General features: G+C 37.1%; 1 pseudogene across 1 annotated transcript in view; it reads left to right on the plus strand.

Annotated features, from left to right (window-relative positions):
* LOC308551734 (eukaryotic translation initiation factor 2 subunit 2 pseudogene) overlaps positions 1–19,814 on the plus strand; it is a 102,123-nt pseudogene extending 82,309 nt beyond the window's left edge. Inside the window, exon 3 of the transcript in view lies at positions 19,068–19,814. The product of the transcript in view is annotated as a eukaryotic translation initiation factor 2 subunit 2 pseudogene (transcript). The remainder of the gene's footprint in view (positions 1–19,067) is intronic.
* The last annotated feature ends 350 nt before the right edge of the window (positions 19,815–20,164 follow it).

Consider the following 20,164-nt stretch of genomic DNA (forward strand, 5'->3'; position numbering starts at 1 on the left):
AGAGGGAAAGGGCAATCAAAGTGGAGAATCAGACCAGTGATGGAACCACAAAGACATTATTTAATTTGTTTTGTTTTTGTCATAATACTCAACCTTAGATGTTGAATTTCAGCTATGCCATTCCATCTTGCCCCTCCACCTGATCTTCATTTTCTCACTTTTTTTTTAATTTATTGATTTTAGAGGGAGAGAAAGGGAGGAAAGAGACAGAGAGAGAGAGAGAGAGAGAGAGAGAGAGAGAGAGAGAGAGAGAGAGAGAGAGAGAGAGAGAGAGAAAGAGATTGACTGTCTCCTGCACACCTTGACCAGGAATCAAACTCGTGATGTTTGGGTACAAGGAATGATGTTCAACAAACTGAGCCACACTGGGGAGGGCGTCCACCTGATCTTTAAGGAGATATTCAGCATTCTAATTTGCTCCTGCATCTCCTTAATTTCCTTTCTGTTGTGATTCTTCCCAGTATGAAATCTGCAATCAGCAAGAAGCTAACCAACCTTAGGAAGTTGTGACCACAGGAAATATGGCAGCCTATTCCTTCTTTGTGAAACATACCATTGTCAAAGCCATACTTCTATATTCCCCACTGGCACCTCAGTCACTCCTATGTTCAAAGAACTTTAACTTAATCTCAAGTTTTAAGTCCCTTGAATTGGTGTAGGCCAGTTGTCACAAAACAGACCATTCTTTTTCTCTTTCCCACTAGAGCAGCTGGGTCTGATTGTTGTGCCTGGTATCATTCCTACTGTTTAGAAATAGGCAGTAGAGATGCTTAGATGTAGGTCTCCTGGCACCCAGATATTGTCTGTCATAACTAAGTCAACAACCACAGTTCACCATGTGTGTTATCTGCTTATATTGGCTGAAGGGATTGTTTTCTTAGAACAGTCATAGTTCTGCCTTTTTAGTGAGCCTGGGAGGGGGGTAGGGGTACAATGAAGTCTGGTTGTGGTCAAACAGAGAATGATCAGTATTAAAAGAAGGGTAACTAGATTAGTGGCTTGGCACTGGACCAAAGTAAGTTGTAATAATATCTGATGTGAATGGAAGCACATAAAACATTATTAAAACATGATTTAATTCATTTAATCTTAGGAACAACCCTTTGAGGTAGTCCCCATTTTTTATCTCCAATTAATTTATTTTTTTAATTTATTTTTTTATTGTTGACAGTATTATATTTATTTTTACCTTTGATCCCCCCTCCACTGCACTTATCTCCAATTTAACAGTGAGGAAATAGAAGCTCAGAGTGGTTCAGTCCCCTGCTCAAGGTTGCATTGTTAGTAAGGTATAGATATGGGACTCAAGCCCAGGTCTCTGACTCCAAAGTCAGTGTTCTTTGTTTTATTCTACAAGACACCTGTGATGACAATTTGTTCCAGGTGTTTTGAGGGATGACACAGTGAAAAAAAATGTTTTTATTGTTTTTTAACGTTTTGCTGTCAGGACACAGATCTCTTCAGCTCCGTATAAGCTTTTCCTTTCTTTAGTGAAATATTCCACTTTTTTAGGCTTTTCACACTTTTGGAACAAATGCTTCCCAAAAGTTGTGTATTTATCTCTCTCATCACTCACTTGTGGAAAGAATTTAGCTTTAAAAGATCAAGTTGCCTAAGAGGAAGATAAATGACTGGCAACAACCACAAGTCCTGAAGATTACTATTGAATATGCCATCTTAGGAGTCTTTATAGTGTATCTCAATATGAAATAATTACAGAAAAACGAATGCACAGGGGAATATTTGGCACCTCATATCTCTTTGTTTCAGCTCCCAGATCTGCAGAACACCACACTCTTGCTTGGCCCCAATGGAGCCCTTGAAGGGTGGGTGGGAGGAAAAACTTTGGACAGAATTCTCAAGGATAATCTAGTTCAAGCCATTTTTTTTAAAAAGGATGAGGGAGTGTGGTATAATGCCTCAAAGATAGGCTTTACAATCAGATCCAAGTTTAGGTTCAGTCTCCAGCACTTCCAAGTTTTCCAACCTCTTTGAGCTACAGTTTCTTCATCTACAAAATATGGATAAAAATAGTAAGTACCTTATAGGATATTAGTAAGAAGGTGATATGTGTATATATTGTTAGAGGAGGTCATTGAGAGGACATGACCTCCAGTTGACCAGAGAGCCAGACCTGGGCAATCAGAGGTTCCTCACCCCTTGCCTGTGGTTGGAATGTCCACTCTTCCCACCATTCCTAGAGTGGAAGCCATTTTCAAGGACACAGCCTTGAGAGAGCAATGTGTTGTTGAGACCTCTATGTAAACTTTTAAGATTCTAATGGGTGGGCCCAGAGTTCTACTCATCTTGTAGCTGCCCAAGAACAAGCCTCATAAGTATCTTCTCTTGCTTATTAAACTGCCACCTAACAACGTGGAGTGGTCTGCCTTGTTCTTCAGTCTCTCTTTGCCCTCTGTGTATAGGGGCTGGTTTCAGATTTCACCTAGAAAGCCTCTGAGGTTGCAAATATATTTATGTATGTGTGTTTATATATATGATGAAATAAACTGGTCCTGGTTGAGCTTAAATAGAGATAAGGACCAAAAATCACTCAGGGACCTCCTGTTATAAATGATTAGTATGAGAAGGCCTAGAGGAAATGATATATTTAGAAAACTAATGGAAAGTATAAAGCAAAAAACAAGGAACTTTCGTTGCTTCTACATTGCTGACGGTGTTATTCTAATCTGATGTTTATTTATAGAATCCTGAATTAAGAAGAAACTTGACAGAACATTTAAATTCATCCTTTCTCAAGACATAACCACACCTAACCCAGCCCAAAAGCCTGTGAATAGTTGAACAACTGGTTATTTTGCTGCAACTCTGAGGTCACTCTAATTGAAAAAGAAGTCTTTAAGTTTGGAAATATAATAATTACTCATTTAACCAACATTCCCTAATACCAATTATGTGTATAGTACTGAGGGAACAAGGTTGGAGGGACGGGTCAGCCATAGTTTCAACATTCAAGAAATTTATATATAGGCCACAGAGATAGATGTGTAAGCAGATATTTATAATGCAGTGAGAAAAGTGTCATAATGCAGGTATGTATATTCAAAAGAGGGAACAAATAATGATAAATTGTGAATTAAGGAAGGATTCACTTAGAAGATGAAGTTTGAGTTAAGTGACAGGATGGAGAAAACTTCTCCAATTAGAGGTCAGAAGAAGGCAGGAAGATAATAAGCAGAAAAAGCATATGCAAAGGTACTGCAATTTAAAATAAATAAATAAATAAATAAATAAAACAGCACACTTGTGGATATACAAGTATTTCAGGAAGGTTGGAGCTTAGAGTACAACATGATGGAAGATGGGGGCAGGGAGTGACAGGAGATGAAGTTGAAATGCTAAGCAGGAGGCAAACCAGGAAGAGTTGCTTTTTTTTTTTCATTTTGTTTTGAGCATACCAAAGGGGTTAGACATTATCCTAAGGATGCTGAAGTGTTTTAAACAAGGGTGGGACAAAATCAAATTTGTGCTTTGGATCTATCACTCTCATTGCAGTGTGGATAATAGATTGTAAACAACAAAAGACTGAGTCAGAGAAGTCAATTAGGAGGATGTTGCAATAAAGTAGGTGTGAGATTATAGTACTAGCAGTGGACTTGTAGAAAAGCATAAAGCACTGCCCAGGTGCATAAGTTTTCTTATCTTATCAGAAAGATAGAAGGGCAGTAAAGTAGTCTCAGGAGACACGGTGAAGTCTCAAAGCCTTCACATTAGGTGTCTATGCAAATCACATCCTTCTTGTCTAACCTCCCCTGAGTAAACAGAATAAGTAGGTTATTGGGGCTTCAGCCTTTTTGGTTTATCAAACATGATTAATAGTGTATTTATTCCCAAAAGTACACACACTCTGGGTTACAGGACTCAAAAGAAAAACAAGATAAGATTAATGTGACATTGGTTCTCACCTAAACTTTGACATAATGCAAGCCATTGTGTTCAGGTCCTCACCAATATGATTTACGTAGCTAAAGGTGCAGAGATTTTCACATTCTTCCCTTGGGAAATTCCCTTCATTCACCTACTGTTGACAGTGAAGTGTAGTATGCAAGGTGAATCAAACCACCAGTATTTCCTACATGCCTCATAGGTACACACCCCTATACCATTTCTGGCAGGAAATAAGGGGCTGATGAGGGTGTGGGTAGAGAGTACTGAATCATAAGATACACTCCTTACCCTCAAGAAGTTCACATTACCCCTGGCCTGTGTGGTTCAGTGGTTAGAGCACTGGCTGGTGCACTGAAGGGTCTCAGGTTCAATTCCCGGTCAAGGGCAGGTACCTGGATTGCAGGTTCGATCTCTAGCCCTGATCTGGGCCTGTGCAGGAGGCAACCAATCAATGTCTCTTTCTCCCTCTCTCTCCCCTCTCCCTTCTCTCCCTTCCATCTCTCTAAAAACCAATGGGAAAAAATATCCTTGGGCGAGGATTAAAACAAAACAAAAAAATAGAACCTCATGCTAATCGAGAAGACATACTGAATATACAAGGAAGTGAAAATATCTACAACATAAACCAGAAGTGTCCTAGAAGCCTAGGAAAGGTTGAGTTCACTGAGGGCTGACAAAGTCAAAGAAGGCTTCCTGGAGGAGACAGGATGTGTGTGAATTTGAAGGGTGAGTCTGAGAAGAGAAGAAAGGAGATTCTACCAGGCAAGGGTAATGATGGGAGTGAATATGTGAACACACATGGGTGTGGTTGGTAACAGTCATACAATAACAGAGTTTATTTCCTTCAATAACACATTCACTTAGGGCAGGATAAGTCCTTTCTGGCATCTATATTGTCACTTTAAGTGGGACAGAACAATCTTGAGAGAGAGGAGGTGGAAAGAATGTCCTATAAAATCTTTCCAAAGTGGTCTCTGTGATGCCTTTTTCTGGCATTGGTGTTGGTGTTGGTACAAAATAGGGACAAGCCTGAAGAGAATAAGTCAGAAATAAAACAAAGAGAGAGAGGGAGAGAAACAAAGAATATTAATATGAGTGGGCACTTACTGAGCACTGCCATTTCCATCTCTTGTATCGCTTAGTCCCCTCATTAACCCTTTGAGGTATATAGTATTATCCCAGCCTAGAGATGAACTGAGGAATGGAAACATCAAAAAACTTCTTTAAAACCATGCAGCTAGTTGGCGGCAAAGTTAGAATACGAAACTAGGTCTATCTGACTTAAAAGACCTTGTTCATTCCATTAATCCACATCACCTTAGAACTAAGTGGTTCTTTAGCTGTGGACAGCACACTGAAGTTGTACCCATAGGAGATTAGTTCAAATTTTGGCTCTGCCTCTTACTACCTGTGTAAACATTAATCAGTTTTTCTGAACTTCAATTTCCATATATATGGCAACAAAATATCTATCTTAGTACACAAGATTGTTATGATAATTATATGAGATAATAGATAAGAGAGCAGTTTGCAGAATGTGAACATCACATAAATGTGCATCATATTGTGGTTCACGGAAACTGAGAGTATGCTTGACTCTGCCACTTATTACCTGTGCAATCTTCAGGTAGCCACAGCTTTCCCCTGACATTCTCTACAAAGCTGTAAAGACAAAAGAGGTTACCCAAACCCATCCATTTAAACATCTGTAAATGTTTATGATTACCTACTTTCTGCCATGCACTGGGCTAAAACCTAGGTATAAAAAGATGGCCACTGCTTTCAAAGAACTGCTAACCTAGTTGGAGATACAGGCTAGGAAACAGATAAACATAAGATGAAACTTGTTTTTATGGGGATATATATAGATATATAATGCAGTGAAGCTTAGAAAAGTAAACTCTACCAATGACTTGAGGAAGTCAGAGAAAAAGTCACAATGTGTAAATTTTAACCAAGGCTTGACCAAAAAAAAACAAAAAAAATTTGCTCAAGGACCAAGAAGCAGGGTGGAAGAGCTCACCCAGCTGTAGTGTATAGAATAAGAAGATCCTGGATCTAAGATGAAATTCCAATATTTAAGGGATACACATAAATCAAAGAGGCTCTAAAGTAGACTGAGATAAAGGTAGAACACAAAGAAAGAGCAGTATTATGACATTCAAAAAGGAGAGAGGTAGTCAAGAGTGTCCAGTGCTATCAAGAATCAAATAAGATGGGACCTGAAAAATATCCACTGGATTTTGCAACAAGGCGGTCATTGGTGACTTTGGTAAGATTCCGTTAGTGAAGTGGTTGTGCAGGATTCCATATTTAGTAGGGTCAAAAATGAATAGGAATTGAGGAAGTGCAGATTGTAGGTGGAGAATATTGTTATTCTAGAAGTTTTGATAATAAAAATAACTAAAGTAGTGTAGAGAGATGTTGGGTTCAGAGAAGTGTTTGCTTATCATTTTGGTTTTTAAAGGTCACAGAGATTTGAGCATTATATCTTGAAGGGAAATATCTAATGGAGAGAGTAGTTGGAGATATAGCAGAAATAAAAGACAGTTCATAGATTGAAGTTCAAAAGCAAAGGTATAAATATGAATACAAGAAGAAAGATTCATTTTGACAGGGGAAGAGAAACCTTTTCACCTAAAGTTTAACAGAAGAAGGTGAAGCTGAGTACAAAATAATTGTGCAGCACCCACCATGTACAGGGGCCTTTGCATATACTGTTCTCTTTGCTTGAGATGCTTTTTTCTGCCTATCATTAGGCCAAATTCTTACTCATCATTGAGACTTCAGCTCTAATGTCATTTCTGCAAGGATGTCTTCTTCTACTCTCCAGAGACAAGGCTAGATCCTCCTGCTGTATGCTTTCATAGCACTTTTGAAAGTTTATAATCATACATTCATTAACGTGGTCATTTGAATACCTTTTTTACGCACCATACTGTAAGCTCCGGGAAGAAAGAAGTCAAGCTTTTTTCTGCTAACTTCATTTTCTCCAGTATGTAGTACATAGTACTTCACATAAAGTAGGTATATTAATAAAGATATGTTGAACATCTTAAATGTATGCAATTAATTGTGCTAGGTGCTGAAAAAAAATTTTAAATCCTTATTTTGTTTCCTGTAAGGAGCAATTCCTATAAGGGAACTTCAATCTAGCAGAGAAGATAAGCCACATATCAAAATGATTATAAAGCAGAGATGGCAGTTAGTGTAAATAACAGTTTTTTCATAAAGTGGAAAACATCCTACCCAGAATCAATCACTGCTTCTTCTTCACTTTTCATTGCACTTTTCTAGTGCTATCTTTGGCTTGCAGTTTATTAGCTTAGTTCTCCAGTTTTCCTGTCCACTCTTTACATTTCTTTTCTGCTTAAATCAAATCAGAGTCAGTCTCAGTTGCTTTCAGTTGAGAGTCCTAGTACATGTGATAATTTTCACTTAGACGTTGAGCCATTTGACTCAAGAGTCATTTCAAAACTATATTTCCTGTGTAATTTGTTTTTTATCAAATGCAATTTTGAAACGTATTTGATAGAAATTTTAAAATTTGATCTAACAAGTAGATTTTTTTGCATTTGCTTTTGCCTATTCAATGGCAGATAAGATTTTTGCTGGAGATTTAGGTTATTGAACTGTTCAATTTGCTTAAAACTACTGGCTGACTAGCATAATTACAGTGGTTTAAGATAATGCTGGTGTCAAAACAGATTTGGTTATTTTTTTCTATAAAATAAAGAAATTACTAGACTCGAAAGCACAAGGGCAGCTATACTTTTACATGTTTTACTAGTCCAAATGAGTTATGACTTTCCACAAGGGCACAAATTTTAGCATGTACTGAGGCAATTAGGGAAAGCAACAAAGAAGCAGCTGTTAGGAATCCTAAAAGGTCTATCCCAAAACCCTAGGATCCAGACTGGCATTACCATGCTTCTGAGAAATAATTTGGGGTATTTGGGGGCATGCTAGACTAGAAATTGGGGATTTTCAACATGTCACTGGAAGGCCTAAGTATAACATGGGATTTAGCAGCTCCTGTCCTTGGTGAAATCATGACAGAACTTTGTCTTGCCATTGCCAGCAATTTCCTTAGAGTCTTTGAGTCAAATTTTGTAGGTGTCACAATGACATTGAGTCTGATATTATCTGGTCTGGTGCATAGAATACCGTGAGAATGGTGTCTAGGAAATAGTGTCGGTATTTTCACCAAAATTGCCAGAAAATGCTATATAACATTATAGCTGATAAATTATAGCTGATAAACCAGGAATTTCTAATTTCACCTAAACTATGTAAAAAATGTTCCCCCTCTTACATTTCATCTTTTTAACCTGATAAAGAGCATGGGCTTTGAAGCTGGACACACAGGTTCAAATTCAAGTTCCACCACTTAGTAATCACATTCAGGTAAGCCACTTACCTCTTTAATCCTTAGTTTCTTTATCAGACAAATGGGAATAATGTCATTTCCTCAGAGAATTTTTGTAAAGATTAAGTAAAGCAATGTATGAAAAGTCACTGGAACATAGTGTCTGGCTCATAGGATAGACTCTTCAAATGTTACTGTTCTTTCCTTCCTTTCAATAATAGGGATGTAATTTAAAGCTTTACTTTCCATTTACTTTCATTGTACAGGGAGGGAAAAAGTAAGTTTACAGTTGTGAATATGTGGAACAGTTTATTCTTGTATTATTAATTATTGTATTATTTTCCAAAAGAACAACTGTAAACCTACTTTTGCCTACCCCTGTATTTTGGGAGCAATTTTTTTTGTTCTTTTGCTATGACATGAGCAATCTTTTGTGAAATGTATTCAGATTTCATGTAGTGGTATCTAATGCACATGATTCTGGATTCTAGAAAATTATAAAATGAGGACTTCTATTTTTTATAATAGCAAACAGACCATAGACAAGACCAAGATTTGGGAAGTGTATGAATAAGAATGACTTCTGTTGCTTTGTCAGCATGTTATCAGAAAATAGCAAAGAAAAGTACTGGAGAAGCAAACCAGTAACATGGTCCAGAAAGTTATGATAAGAAGGTTCTCCTTGTGATGAAGAGGTCTCCTGGGAAAGAACAGAGGTTTTAATATAAAATAAGGCTTGGGAGAAATTAACATATGCTTTATAAAGTGAAGATGTAATATTTCCCTAATTTTCTAAGCATTATACTTTGCATTGAAAAGTAAAATGGTCTAAAAATATTTGGGTATCAGTTTTTACATAATCTTAATATTTCACATTTTGAATTCTGAAGATAGTTGAAAATAAATGATCACAATCTTAGAGATTTTCAACACAAACTAACTTTTTTCTGTTCTCTTTGATTTTTTACTTTATAGTTTTAGAGAAAAATTTTTTTTTTCATTTTGAAGGTAGTGCCATGGCTGATAATTTAAAAACATTTATTCATTTAGACTTTAATTATGCCTTATATTTTTATTTACATTTTTTCTTTAGTAATTCGGAAAATAGAAGGACATGAAATATTCAATGAAAAAAAGCTACGTTACTTAGGAACACTTCTCCAGACCTGATGTTCCCTTTTTGCAAAGTGAGCTCATTTAGTTACTAAGGACCTCTTTCTAAATCCTTACTTTGTTGCCTGTGGGGAGATGGAAGGGCATGGTTGACTGGTAAATTTGCAAAAAATAACTGGGCATGATTGGCTTGATTTTGCTCTCTTTTCCTCTTGGGAGTAAGCTTTCCTATAGACAACATAAGTTCTCTGTTCCTCCAGACCATTGGTTATACACGTGCTTACACCTGCAGGGGGAGGCCCACCCCAAATCCGTTCTCTCCGACACTGGGTGGGCATATTTGCCTAATTCTGGGGATTCATGGGCAGGGCCACTTGGATACCAAACCTAAAGACAGATCCTCACACTGGACCTTCCCAATAATGAAAGTAATATCTGGGTATCTCTATTATAGTCTTTGTTTTGTTTCTCAAAATATTTATAACCTGGGGTAGAAGAGAGTTGATATTTGCTAGGTGCCTTTTCTCCCTTTCTCTGGAGACCTCGTCTGTAAAACAAATGTTTTTTCTAAATATTAATTTAAAAAAACACTAACTGAAAGTCACATAGATCTGAAGCAACATGTTATATTTAACATATGCTCTTTTAACATTTGCTTTTTTAATGTTTCATGTGTTGCAACTTTATATCTACTAATTTTCTCCACATTTATTGATTAGGAAATTGGGATTTGAAAGTTGCAAGTTCTTTACAAACTATGACTAATGATAACCCTTTACTTAGTGAATTATGGGGGAAAAGCCAAGTCAATGAAACAGCTGAGGAAAGGTTGGTATACAAGAAAAATTAATTTCACAATTCGCAAAGAGTTTTGAACAGCATATGATATCTGGCATCCAAAAACAATTCTCCATGTCATGATTAAAGGAACATTTTTGAACCATAACCAAACACAAATGCAGCATTAAATAGAAATCAGATGGTCACCTTTTAACCTTAAAGGGAGTAAAATGCAGTGTTTTACTTTTTTAATTATTGGTAAAATAAAGACAACCAATGGAATGGAACTGTTTTAAAATGTTTCGTGACTTCTTTAGTATTGAACATTAAGCAAGTTAACAGTGACTATTCAGTATTTCACAAAGGCCAAAATAAGTTCCTAAATCAACATATTCTGATATTAGCACCAGAGATATACTTGTTTTTATTTCTTGGATTGTAGACTGTGGATAGGGCCTAATAGGAGTGACTGTAGAGTAATATGCGTGTCTCTAATGTCAGAACAAATATAATCATATTAATATTGTCTCTTTAAAGTAGAACCTCATGTATTTATTTCAGTGATGCTGCCATTCAACAAAGTGTGATCAGAGTCCTCTTTTAAATTGATAAATAACCACAACAGAGTGTCACATTTTAAGTACACAGATCAATTAATTTTACAGATGCATACACCCATGTAACCACCCCCCAAATCACTTTAAGAAACTCAGAAAATTCCTCTGTGTTCATTACCAGTCATTACTCTTCCCCAAAGGAAACCTTATTTCTAAACAGTATCAACATACATTAGTTTTGACAAGTTATTGGACTTCATATAAACAGAATCACATATTATGTAGTCTTGGGTATCTGGCTTCTTTTGCTCAGCATTATGTTTTAAAAGTAGCCCGGCCGGGAGTGGCTCAACGGTTGAGCATCGACCTAGAATCCAGGTGATCGGGGTTCGATTCCTGGTCAGGGCACATGCCCGGGTTGCGGGCTCGATCCCTAGTCGGGGGTGTGCAGGAGGCAGCCAATCAATGACTCTCTCATCATTGATGTTTCTATCTCTCTCTCTCCCTCTCCTTTCCTTTCTCTGAAATCAATATATTTTTTTAAAAAAAAATATTTAAAAGTAATCCATGGTCTTGCCCACCTCACTCAGTCATAAGGTATTTCAATCCTCAAATCAGAAACTGAGTGAAACAACTGCCCAATCCTAACAGGAACAGAGGCATAGCCCTAGCATCTAAAATGCCACAGTTATTGACTGTTAAACATTCTAAGAGTCATCATGGAAGTTCATAGGTTGATCCAAGCTCAGACTTGAATTAATACAAAAAAAATCTTCCTTTTGTTTGTTTTTTCTTTTCTTTATTTTTGTTTTTATTCACTTAACGATGGAATTCATTAAATAAGAAAGAAATAGATTGTAATTGTGCATTGTATAGAGAAATGGGTCTATTAGGCCAAATATAAAAACAAGACTCAGTGAAAAGTCATGGAATCCTAATCCTAGTGTGTGAGACAGAACCTACGTATGCAGTGTTAATATGAGCAAATGTAAACATTTTTTGGGCACTATTATCTTCCAGGCATTGGGATAAGTTATATATATTAATTATCACAAACACTATGAGTTAAACATGATGATTATATCCAATTTATAGCTGAAATAACTGAAATATATGGAGCTTTAGTAACTTACCTGAATAAGTAACAAGAATACCATATGGTACAGCCATAACTTAAACCTGACCTGTCTGACCTCAGCATTTACAAGTCTCTATTACCTCCACTCCTGAAACCTACCTAACCTAAGTACTCTAAGGGGCTTAAATGTCAGCTAGTTCATTTGATCAAATATGCTAATGAGAGAAGGCTAGTCTCATGTATATTGGTCACAGTTCTTAGGTATAGATAACTGAATCCACTCTAGCTAAAGAAAAAGAGATTTAGTAAAAATAACTTGGGTACCCCATAGAATCTCTGTGAGTGCCAAGAACCAGGCTCGGATGCCAAATAGCCAGAAGCAATGATGGAGCAACGAGAAATGCCCAACCATACCCCAGGATGGTTATAGTGGAAAGACTACCTCTGCTGCCTCCTGTTTTGTACTTTTAACTTGAGCCTGGAGCCATAAACTCTGCCACAGTTGTTTCAAAAGACCCAGATGTCTTGGCTGCCCTTCTTGACAGAACTCCCATCTCTCCAAATGCAGTTTCTGCAGAACCAGGTCAAATTCCAGCATTCTAGCTACAAAGGAATCTGAAAAATGAAATTTTGACTTTTCAGTCACCAAGTACAGAAAGACAAGCTAGGAGGAAGATAATATGGATGTTGACTGACTTGCCTATGATATCATTGATACTATGTGACAGAGATTTTCACTTTGAGCTTCTTCTGGCATTAATCTTTCCATATGTAATCAGTCAGTGACCATTTTGGGTGTTTCAGATCAAGAAGATTGAATGATAATTTTAGACAGACATTCTGGCTTCCCTCAAATTAATCCATATAGAGAAGTACCTGGACTGCCTTAATACAGACCTACACCTGAGAGTTATACTCTATGTCTCTATCACTACATCTATATGTATATATATAGTACTCCCATCCAGTAGCCCAAGCAAAAAGCCTGGAAGCCATCCTCAATTTATTGCTCTTCCCCGACTTCACCTCAACTAAGTCACCAGGACTTCTGATCTCTACCTCTTAAATCTTTCTTAGAATATCTCTCCTTCATTACTGCTTCTACATCAGAGTTCACTTTAAAATTACACAATCTTTCACACCACAGCCTATCCCCTGTGGCTGGAATATTCTTCATTCCCTAGTCCAACATGAAAACTCACCCTTCAAAACCAAATTTAGGAGTCACCTTCCTTAATTTACCACGTTTCCAAAATTCTCTGATGGTATAGTAACATTCTATTTTGTTGTTGTTTATAAGTCTGTCTTTAACAACTAGGCTCCAAGTGAGCAAAAATCAGTATCTTATTCTGGTCTGTATCTATGGCACCTAGCCTTCTGTCACACACATAATAGTAACTGTCTACTGAATTGATCTAAATGGAATCCATATAGGGCATGTGATCTTATCCATACTCTCTAGCAGCGTTATATTACTAGTTCATTTTTACTATTGCTGTTATTAGATTCAACCAATTTGTTTTACTACTTTTAAATGTGGTAAATACGCATAACATAGAATTTACCATCTTCACCAGTTCTAAGTGCACAGTTCATTAGTGTTAAGTATATTCATGTTGTTGTCGAACCAAATTCTAGAAGCTTTTATCTTGCAAAGCTGAAACTCTATGCCAATTAAAAAACAACTTCCCATTCTCTTTCCCCCCAGCTCCTGGAAACCACCATTGTTTTCTGTTTCTATGAATTTGACTATTCTAGACACCTCCTATAAATGGAATCATACAGAATGTTCCTTTTTGTGACCCCACCAGTTTATTCTTAAATTCCAAAGAGGTTACATTACTAATGGGCATAAGAACCATAAATTGTTTTAATTATTTCTTCACTCACAAAGGGGTTTGTCCTATTAAGACATCTCCAAGCTTATCAGGATTCTCTATTTGCTGTGTTTGAGGAGCTGATGTTCATTTTTCTATTGTAAATTTTCCAGATCCTTTGGAGAAAAGACAAGACAGCAGTTGGCATTGCCTACTAGAAGAAATTCCAGCTAAGGTCTGAAAGCTCTTCAGTGTGTGCTATACACTGGGAAAAAACAAACAAGTGTCAGAAAAGACAGTAAGCAAATTAAAGAAATACCAGAAACATGACGACAGACATTCCTGGAAAATGGTATCTGTTTCATTCACTCTCAAAAAATTATTGGGCTTCAGTAAAAGTTAAAATTCAGATTTGACTAGAGTTGTCCTGGGGGAAAAGATAACAATGGGAAATTTTGAATGTTGAAATTTTCAGAATTTAATGCCATAAATCACTATCTGTACACAATATCAAACCATGTAAATTAAAATGACAAATCAAGTCATCTTCCAAATATAGTCTTTTTTATTGCTTATGTCTCATCTTGTTCACAATAAAATTCCACATCCTTATGATGGCTCTACATGACCTAGCCCTTGTTAACCTACAGACCTCATCTCCTATCATTCATTTCTTCATTCGCTGTTCAGGCTTCACCAGCCACAGTGACCTTCATGCTGTTTTTTAAACACTCTAATCGGACCTTGGGGCCTAACCCCCTACCTGAAAAGCTTCACCCCAAGACAACCTCATGGCTTACCCTTTTACTTCATTCAGGTCTCTGCTCAATTTTCTTTCCTCAAAGAGGCTTCCCCTAACCCCTTTTATAAAACAGTACCTACTTTCTATTATTTTCTATCCTCCTACCTGATTTTATTGTTCTTCATAGAAGCTATCACTATTTGGTACATCTCAATATTTTTTGTCTGTCACCCCCTACTAGAATGAAAACTATTGGGGTCCATGAACATTGTCTAATTTTTATGCTATATCCCTAGCATCTAGCCCAGTGCCTGACACATAGCAGATATTAAAATAAATATCCACTGAACTGATAAGTAGTTTAAAGTCCCATTTGCCAAGACATTATGCAGCAGGTAGAAACACAGCCTTCATGCTGTAAGTGAATAAATATTAGATTCTGTTCTCTAATCAGCTATAAATACAAAATCTCTGTGACCTTGCCTTATTTTAATTCAGGTGTTCTCCAAGTATAGTTCCCAAATCAACAACATCAGTATCATCTGAGAACTTGTTAGTAGTTCCCAAATGAATCTGAAATTTGGGGGCTGGGGCCCAGCAATCTGTATTTTAACAAGCCCTACAGGTGATGCTCTGAGAACCATCAGTCTAATCAAAGTTCTTTTGCACAAGTGAAATATCTAAGAAGGGTAGACTAGAAAGAAGGTTTCTTAAAGGTAAAAAATGAAAAAGAATAAGTATATAAAAACCTAAGTCCATAAAAGGCAAGATTAGAAAGATAGCTACTGCCTTTTCTAGAGTTTGTTTTGTTTAATATTAGCAGAGCATTTTTTTTGCATGCTCTATTAGATCTAGGTCAATATACTTTGCTGTGGATGCCATTTAAATGACCCTTAAACAGCAGGTCCTCGAATAAAGTCATTTTGTTCAATGTCATTTCATTATAATGTTGATGAGAGGGGAAAAATCAATTCCCAGTTGGGCCACTCACTGTCTGTGTTGAGTTTGCATGTCTCCTTATGTCTGCATGGGTTTTCTCCAGGTACTCTGGATTCCTCCCACCTCCCAAAGATGTGCACACCAGATGAACTGGTGTGTCTAAATTGTCCCAATCCAAGTGTGGGTGTGGGTGTGAGTGCGCTCTGTGATGGCAGGGCATCCTATCCAGGGTGGACCCCTCCTTATGCTCTGAGCTATGAGGATAAGCTCTACCTACCCACCTGAACTGGAATAAGTGAGCTGGGAAATAATTCTCTTACTTGTTTCTTTCATCTTTCCTAAATGTGTGTATAGCTCACATTTATTTCAATGTTTAATATTAGACATGTTTTGGATCTGTCTTTAGAAGTTTGGTGATTTTGTGACCAGAACTATGCTGTGGGAACTTAACTCTTGTTTATACCAATTAGCCTATGGGAAAATGGGTTTCGTTATATGTTGTTTCACTTAAAGTTGCAGTTCCTAAGAGCCTATCGACAAAATAAATGAGGACTTACTGTACTTACTTCCTCATAATGAACCTAAGTATCTACTGTTGAGATTGAATTTGAACTTTCTCTTCATAGATTAAAACCTCTTGATTCTAATTGATTTTTATTTTCTTCAGAAACATTTAAATACTTCAAGGTACATTCCTCTATTCTGGATAATGACGTGAGCTCAGTGGTCACCATTTTCAAAATGATATGTTGCAAGTTAGTAAGTATTGAGCACAAAGGCCAAGATTTTACTGGACAAAACTGGAAACAGGAAGGACAGTCCTCTGAATGTGGGTGCATATCTACATCGGTGACCATTCCATTAGAAAAAGTGACAATATTCTTGAAAATTCTCCTCTGATTTTAACTTTTCTCAGGATTATTAAGACATATGAATAAAATAACATTTGAAAGAACTTAGAAAAGTATAAAGCACTATACAAGTAATAATAATACAAATAGTAGCTAACCATTAATTGGATACCTTTCTGAGTTCAGCACTATGCAAAGCACTTTGCATACATTATTACAATCTCTCAGCAATACTTCAAGGTAGGTATTATTATCTTCATTTTACAAACAAGGTTAGGTAACCTTCCCAAAGCCACGTAATTAAAAAAGAGTCCATGCAAAACCATGTATGAACGAAGATCTGCCATATTTAAAATCCTATGGTGCTAACCACTACACTCATTGACCCAGGGTCACTTTCACTGTATCTATAACTACATCTATATGTATACATTTAGATAAATTTCAAATATAGTACATTCCTGCCCTGGCCAGTGTTGCCCAGTGGTTAGAGCATTGCCCCCACGCATCGAAGGGTTGTGGGTTTGATTCCAGCCCCAGTCAGGGCACGTGTGGGAGGCAACAAATCGATGTGTCTCCCTCACATCAATGTCTGTCTCTCTCTCTCTCTTTTCCTCTCCCTCCTTTCCACTCTCTCTAAAGTCAATGGAAAAAATATCCTCGGGTGAGGATTATATATATATAATATATATATTACATTCCCATTGGAGAAATTAAAACATAAAAGAAGTGTTTAAAACAAAGAGTTAAATTTCCCTTTGCTATCATCCAACTGCAATCTCACTTTTATTCATATTTGAAATGGTCAAAATTCCGTATTTGCCTCAAGAGGTATATTTTCTTTCTAAAGATTAAGCAGAAATGTTCTGAAAATATCTGTCTATTTTAATAGCTCCCCTATAAAAAGAGGTCTATTTTAGTTGCAAGAAATGGAATAGTTATTACATTTCTTAAACATGATTCTGTGAAGTACACTTCAATTTTTAAAGCAAACACCTGGACTATTAAGATAGTCCCAACTAAACTTGTTACTTTTATTACAAATGCTTGAATTAGTTGAGCTGTCGATGTGGACACAGCCCTATATCCCTGCCTTCCCATTCAGCTATGGTTCCTCCTCTGTCAGCTCTATACATTAGTCAGGAGCCTGGCATTCCATATAGATTTACTTCACTCTCCAGCAGGGCAGGTGTATTTATTTAACAAATCTTTGGTAGTAGTACAGATTTTTTTGGTCTGCTGAAAAACAAAATGCTTTATTATACAATTGTCTTTAATGAATACTGGCTTAATCCTAATTTGGAGGAGTCTCACTGTATCTCAAGTACCACATGTCAGTCTGAACAACCCATTACCATACCTGCTACACTGATATTGCCCACTAGGACTTACAGTAACATAGCAGAGAATGAATTGGGTGAAACTTTGTCTTCTTTCTTCTCTACTCTTTTGGTCAATTCTTGTTCAGCAAGTTCCAAGCTGGCTCACTATTTAATTACTCTTCAGTGCTTTTCTCTGCCAGTTAGAAGAGAATGGTAGCATGTTGCCACCATCAACATTTTATGGCAGCCAACAAAATGCACTGCAGTAAATGACTGTCTCAGCTCACAAATGCTGAGGCCTGAGCCTTCGCTCTTTTCCACTTAGCTTTAGTGCACAACTTCCAAAAAGTTGACTCTAAAACCCAATATGCTTTCATTGAGTAATCCTTTTACAATGCTATTCAGAGTTTCTGGATGATCCCCTTTTGCTCCTTCTTTGTCCAGAGATAATAGGACTCTGACTAATTCAGGGGGCGTCAATATTCTGGCTGAGTCACCTAAACATATATTCACCTGTTTGTGCCATTTGCTATGGCTGCATCAGGACTGTGAAGAGAGGCAGTCCCAGAATCCTAGGAGAAAAACCTACCAGCCTGAATATTAGTATGGGAGTTGGAGACAGCCCTATCTTATAGCCACTCCCATCAAGATTTCTTCAGATATTTAAGACAGAATGGATTTCTTAGTACAGCAGTTCCCTGAATAATGTCAGTTTGTTCAACATCATTTTGTTATAATGTTGATGAGATGCCATAAGAACTTAACTCTTGGTTTTGGCTGATGCAATTGCCTAGTATAGTGGTGGGAGAGGTGTCAGCAGGAACTGTGCTGCTGCCAGGGCCTGGGGCTGACCTCTCTGACTTCCTGTCAGTGCCAACAATGTGTTGTAGAGGTTGTAAAGAAAAAGGAATGTTCATTCACTGCTGGTGGGAATGTAAACTGGTACAGCCAGTATAAAAACCAGTAAGGAGGTTCCTCAAAAAATTAAGAATAAAGTTACCATATGACCCAGCAACCCTTCCTTTGAGTATCTACCCCAAATTTTTGAAAACATTTATTTGTAAAAGTATATGTACCATAGGTTCATTGCAGCATTATTCATGGTGGTCAAGACATGGAAACAACCAATGTGTCCTTTGGTAGATGATTGGATAAAGAAGATGTGGTACATATATACAATGGAATACTACTCAGCTATAAGAAAAGATGAAATACTGCCATTTGCAACAACATGGATGGATCTTGAGAATATCATGCTAAGCAAAACAAGTCAGAAAAGTCAAGAACCATATGGTTTCAGTCATATGTGGGATATGGGATATAAAACGGAAAGCAAACTATGAACAAACAAGAAAAACAAACAAACAAAAATGCATAGACACAGAAAACACTATGGTGGTTACAAGAGGGGAAAGGGGGTGGGGAAAGTAGTGAAGGGTTAAGGGGGTCAAATATATGGTGATGGAAGGAGATTTGACTTTGGGTGGTGAACACACAATGCAGTACACAGATGATGTATTATAGAATTGTATACTTGAGACCTATATAATTTTATGAACCAATTTCACCCCAATAAACTTAATTTTTAAAAAGAAAAAGAAGAAAAAAAAAACAAAAAAATATATTGGATATTGATGAAGCTGAAGAAGGTGTAAAGGCTCCTAAGGCTGAAAGTGATGTTCAAGAACCAGCTGGGCCAGATGATGACAATAAAAAGAAGAAATAGAAAAATGTCAAGTTGTTAGATGAGGGTAAAATTCTAGAGAAAGACAAAGCTTTAGAAGATGAAGACAGCAAAAAAGATTATGGTATCTCATTCCATAATCAGAAAGGCTCTGCGTGAGCAAGCTCAGAAAGAGACGTGTATGAAGAGTTACTGAATTGAGTGTTCAACATCATAAGGGAAAAGAATCCAGCTAAGATTGCTGGAGAGAAAAGGAAATTTGTCATGATATCTCCACAGGTCTTCTGAGTAGGAACCATGTAAACTTCTTTTGTCAACTTTACAGATATCTGTAAACTATTACATCACCACCCAAACATCTCATTGCATTTTTATTGGTTGAATTGGGTACAAGTGGTTCTATCGATGGTAATAACAAACTTGTAATCAAAGGAAGATTCCAACAGAAATAGATAGAAAATGTTTTGAGAAGATACTTCAAAGAATACATCACCTATCAAATGTGCCAATCATCGAACAAAATCCTGCAAAAGGACATCTGCCTCTATTTCTTACAGTGTGAAATTTGTCATTCTTCATGCTCTGTTGCCAGCATTAAAACCGGCTCCCAGCCTGTCACGGGCAAGTGAGCACAACTCCATGCCAAAGCTCACTAATTTGCAAATCACCACTGATTTTGCAAAGTGTGTTTTGGAAATTTGGCTGGACAGGTTTAACATCAGTGTGGATACACCATTGTATTAAAAACAAGATAGAGCCCTGGCCGGCTTGCTCAGTGGTTAGAGCATCAGCCTGCACACTAGAGGGTCATGGGTTCGATTCCTGGTCAAGGGCATGTACCTGGATAGATGTTTCTCTCTCTCTCTCCCCCCTCTCTCTCCCTCTCTCCCCACTCCCTTCCACTCTCTCTAAAAAAAAAAAAAAAATCAATGGAAAAAATATCCTCACTCCTTGGGTGAGGATTTAAAAATTTTTTTTAAATATAGAAAAGCTGCCAAGCTCTTTG

Source organism: Miniopterus schreibersii (genome assembly GCF_964146895.1).
Source record: "Miniopterus schreibersii genome assembly, chromosome: X".
In the NCBI taxonomy this organism is placed as follows: Eukaryota; Metazoa; Chordata; class Mammalia; order Chiroptera; family Miniopteridae; genus Miniopterus; species Miniopterus schreibersii.